The 5371-nt window shown below is 38.9% G+C and overlaps 1 pseudogene; it reads right to left on the bottom strand.

Annotated features, from left to right (window-relative positions):
• Nucleotides 1–570: 570 nt before the first annotated feature.
• LOC139176830 (tigger transposable element-derived protein 1-like) lies at nucleotides 571–5091 on the bottom strand (annotated as a pseudogene).
• Nucleotides 5092–5371: the final 280 nt, after the last annotated feature.

Below are 5371 nucleotides of genomic sequence, written 5' to 3'. Positions count from 1 at the left end.
TCAGTCCTGAATATAATTCATTAGAAGGATTGATGCTGAAGCTGAAGCTCCAGTACTTTGACCATCTGATGCATAATGCCAACTTATTAGAAAATACCCTGATGCTTGGAAAGAGTGAAGACTGGAGGAGAAGGGGGCTACAGAGGATGAGATGGTTGGATGGCATCACCGACTCAATGACATGAGTTTGAGCAAACTCTGGGGGATGATGAAGGACAGGGAAGCCTGGTGTGCTTCAGTCCACAGGGTCATAAAGAATCAGACACAACTTAGCAACTGAACAATTCCCTTGAAGTATTAGATGTTGTGTGTATGTGTACGTGTGAAGTAAATGGAGAATTTTAGTGTATAAGTCTTTGAATAAAGGGCTTCCCTGGTCGCTCAGATGGTAAAGAATCTGCCTGCAATGCAGGAGACCCTGGTTTGATCCCTGGGTCGCAAAGATCTCCTGGAGAAGTGAATTGCTATCCACTCTAGTGTTCTTGCCTGTAGAAGTCTTGCCTGGACAGAGGAGACTGGTGAATTCCATGGGGTCACAAAGAGTCAGACATGACTGAGCAACTAACATTTTCATACTGTGAATAAAGGGCCATACCTGAGGAGCAGCACCTGAAGATCTTCATCTCTATCTGGATCTGAATTTGATGAAGATCTTATACTTCAAGGCTGACATCATAATGAGATATGACTTTTGGGAATGTATTTTGCATGTGGGCAGAAAGTTTATTTTGTGACCAGAGGGCAACCTGTGGCTTGTTTGCAGAAATGGCTACAATAATTTCTACTATCTTTACACATTTCTTAGTATTGTGACTTGGTCATTACTTCCCAAGTGATGGAATCTGGTTCTTGTTCTTTTGAATGTGGGTATAGCCAAGTGAATTGTTTTAGCCAAAGGGACATGAAGAAATAAGACAAAAGTTCAGGTTCGTAAATGGTTGCACATTTAAGATGTGCTGTCTGTGGCTGCACACACTGTCCTCAAACAAGGATGAAAAGACCTGTGCTAGCTGCTGGAGGGCCACATGGAGGAGAACCAGGGAGAAGCAGCTCAGATTTCCAGGCTGATGTGTGAGGCCATCGTGAGCATCTAGCTCCAGCTGAGCATCTACTCATGGCAGCTACTTGACTGAGACCCAGAGAAGACCAGCTTCACAGCCCAACTGATCCCAGCCAATCAACCAGATCATAATCTATCAAGTGACTGTTGCTCTAAGTAGCTAAGTTTTGAAGTGGTCTGTTAGGTAGCACCAGCTAATTGATTGTCTCTATCCATTCATCTGTTGATGAACATCTGGGTTGCTTCCATGTCTTGGGTATTGTAAACAGTGCTGCAGTGAACACTGGGGTGCATATGTCTTTCTGCATTATGGTTTTCTCAGGATATATGCTCAAGAGTGGGGTAGATCTATTTGTAGTTTTTTAAGCAACCTTCATACTTTCTCCATAAAGGATGCACCAATTTACATTTCCATCAATAGTCCAAGAGGGTTCCCTTGATGTATGTACACAGCCATGTGTAAAATAGCTACTGGGAAACTGCTGCATAGCACAGGAAGCTCAGCTCAGTGCTCTGTGGTGACCTAGATGGGTGGGATGTGGAGGGGGGCAAGGAGGGCCACGAGCGAGTGCATATATGTGTACATATAACTAATTTACTTCATTGTATAACATTGTAAATGAACATGTAAATGTACCCCAATTATTAAAAAAAAATAATTGATCCAGATTCTCTATTAAAATACAATTTAAAGTGGGAGAGCTCCATAAAATAAAAAAAAATCTTTTTAAAGTTAAATACTAAGACAAAAAAATTCCTTTTTTTTTTTTTTTTTTGCTTTTGCCTTCATATCTTGACTATACTTGAATTTCAAGTAGTTTAGCTAATACCCTACCTGCTTTCCTTTCTTTGAAGACTTTAGTGTTTGATTTTGGATTCCCTTGCAAGGTACCCTGGTAATTAATCAGTTTTGACCTGTTTAATTTTGTTTAAATTTGACCTGTCACATTTATAGGACTCCCAATTTTCTTCCTGGAAAATTCTTTTCCTCCTTAAAAACATTCTTTGCCCTCACCTTCTCCTTTTTTAAAACAGCCTTCTTTCCTTCTTTCCTTTGCCATTTAGGCATTTAGTGTTTATTTTCAAATTCCTGTTCTTTTTGGGCTGAGTCAAACATTTTCTCTGAGTTTCCAATAAGCTGTTCTTAAACTGTCTCCAGGCTTCTTCATGGTTATTTACTTTCAAAACTATTTCTTTCAGATTTTTTTCCCTAAGAAAAGCCCACATTTTGTCATAGTTCCCTTTTCTAAAACTAACTTCATGAGGAATATTTCTGGTTTCCTTTCTAGCCAGGATGCTGAACTTAATCACATGGTAATTGCTGCTAACCAGGCACTCCCTGGGGACAGTGTCTCTCTTATGAACTTTCCTATGAATGAACAGTCTATTCACACTGTTCATGGGATCGAGAATACTGGAGTGGTTTGCCATCCCTTTCTCCAGTGAACCACGTTTTGTGAGAACTCTTCACTATGACCCATCTGTTTTGGGTGGCCCTGCACGTCATGGCTCATAGCTTCATTGAGTTATGCAAGCCCCTTCACCATGCCCCTGGTGCTGGAAAATATTGAATGCTGGTAGAGGATGAGATTGTAGGATAGCATCACCAACTCAGTGGACATGAACTGAGCAAACTCCAGGACAGAGTGAAGGACAGGGAAGCCTGGTGTGCTGCAGTCCATAGGGTTGCAAAGAGCTGGACACGACTTAGTGAACAACACAATAGAATGGATAAGCAGGGCACCATTGCCTGTCTTCTGAGATGGCTGAAAACCAAGGCTTGTCCACTTACCTAAAGTGTATCCCTGAGGATACACTATTCAGGTGGAAATGAAGTAGAAGGGAAAATTCTATTTGGTTATTTCCTTTGGCCCTTTTCTGACTCCTCAGCCCCATTTTCTGAGGACATGCCATTTTAGCATTTCTGTTACAGTTATTTGTAGAATCATTTTAGCTTCCAGCCCAGACTCAAGATATTTAATAGGGTCTAGGTTTCAGCCATCTTTTTACCTCTTGGAGTGAACCTAGCAGCTGGGCAGTAGGTTATAATATTATAAATGTTACATTATAAATATCTGAGTAAATGAACAATTAATAAATTAATAGATGAATGAAAACAAGCTATGAGCTAGGTCAAGAATGGCTTTGGTGGGAAAAAAGGGAAGGTTGTGCCAGATAAGTGGTCTTTCTGCATGAACTTTGTGCCTCTCCATGGTTGTCTAGTCTTGCCCTCCTCTCTTACTATGCCTCCCTTAAAGGAAAGAGACTGGGTTGAAGACATAGAGGCTCCACAGCAACAAATATTCTTCTTCCTCACCTCTGCCTGTATCTACAACAGAGCTATTGTGTATCGCTTAAAGGGAATTGGGACTTGCTGTACCTGGATCTGCTGATATCCTTAAAAGCTAGAGGAAATATGGAAGATGCCACTGCAGGTGGCATAGATTTTGGATCTTTTTTATTACCCGTTAAAATAAACAAAGCAATGACTATAACAAAACCAAGGATCCATATACAGGCATACCTTGGAGATAATGCTGGTTCAAATCAAGGCTGCCACAATAAGGCAAGTAACACAAATATTTTGGTTTTCCAGTATATATAAAAGTTATGTTTAGTATACTATATTAGGTGTGTAAATAAGATCATATTAATATATAAAAATGCACAAACCTTAATTAAAAATATATTACCAGAATATAAAAATATATAACCATCCTCAGAGCCTTCAGCGATTGCTAATCTTTTTGCTGGTGGAGGGTCTTATCTGGGTGTTGATGGCTGCTGACTAATCAAGGTGGTGGTACTGAATGAAGGTTGGGGTGGGTTGTGGCAGTTTCTTAAAACAAGACAACAATGAAATTTATCACATCAATTGACTCTTCTTTTTACAAACAATTTCTCTGTAGTATGCAATGCTGTTTGATAGCATTTTGCTCTCAGTAGAATTTCTTTCAAAATTGGAGTTAATCCTTTCAAACCCTCTCATTGTTTTCTCAACTAAGTTTATGTAATATTATAAATCCTTTGTTGTCATTTCAACAATCTGTATAGCATCTTCACCAGGAATAGTTTCTATCATAAGAAACCACTTTCTTTGTTCATTTATAAGAAGCAACTCCTGCTCATTCAAGTTTTACCATGAAAAGGCAGCAAGCCAGTCAAATCATCAGGCTCCATTTCTAATTTTAATCCTTTTGCCATTTCCACCAGGTCTTCAGTTACTTCCTCTACTGAAGGCTTAAACCCCTCAAAGTCATCCATGAGGGCTGAAATCAACTTTTTCCATACTCCTTTTAATGGTGATGTTTTGACCTTTTACCATGAATATCGAATGTTTTTAATAACATGTAGAATAGTAAATCCTTTCAGGGGTTTTCAATTGACTTTGCCCAGATCCATCAGAGAAATCACTATCTATGGCAGCTATAGTTTTACAAAACATATTTCTTAACTAATAAGACTTTAACATTGAAATTGCTCCTTAATCCAGGGGCTGCAAAATAAGCGTTACATTAACAGGCATGAAAACTACATTAATTTCATTGTCTATCTCCATCAGAGCTCTTGAGTGACTAGATGCGTTGTCAATGAGCAGTCATGTTTTGAAAGGAATCTTTTATTCAGAGCAGTATGTCTCAACAATGGGCTTAAAATATTAAGTAAACTGTGTTGTAAATAGGTGTATTGTCATCCTGGCTTTGTTGTTCTACTCTAAAGAGCTTGTCCTTTGATGCTGTGAAGTCAGGCTCAACTTCTTCTCTCTTGACATCAAGATATCCTTGACGGCATCTTCTTCTCATAAAAGCTATTTTGTTTACAGTGAGAATCTGTTCTTTGGTATATCCACCCTTATTAATTATCGTAACTAGATCTTCTAGATAACTTGCTGCAATTTCTATGTCAACACTTGCTGCTTCACCTTGCATTTCTATGTTATAGACTTGGTATGTTTCCTTGAACCTCATGAACCAACCCCTGTAAGCTTCAAACTTTTCTTCTGCAGCTTCCTCGCCTCTCTCAGCCTTCATGGAATTAAAGAGTGAGGGTCTTGCTCTGTATGATCTTTGGCTTATGGGAATGTTGTGGCTGGTTTGTCCTATCCAGACCACTAAAGCTTTCTCCGTATCAGAAAGAAAGCTGTTTTGCTTTCTTATCATTAATGTGTTCACTGAAGTAGTGATATAGAGGTTCATAGAGAAGGTTCAACATGTTTATCATAGGAGTCCTTATATGAAAAATATGTCAAGGAAACAAAATATACTTATATTGTCATCGGAGTTTTCAAAGCAAAACTTTATAGATAGAGTA

Source organism: Bos indicus, chromosome 17, assembly GCF_029378745.1.
Source record: "Bos indicus isolate NIAB-ARS_2022 breed Sahiwal x Tharparkar chromosome 17, NIAB-ARS_B.indTharparkar_mat_pri_1.0, whole genome shotgun sequence".
NCBI classification, from domain to species: Eukaryota; Metazoa; Chordata; class Mammalia; order Artiodactyla; family Bovidae; genus Bos; species Bos indicus.
Note: the sequence above shows the minus strand (reverse complement) of the source record. Positions and strands in the feature narration are given on the sequence as shown.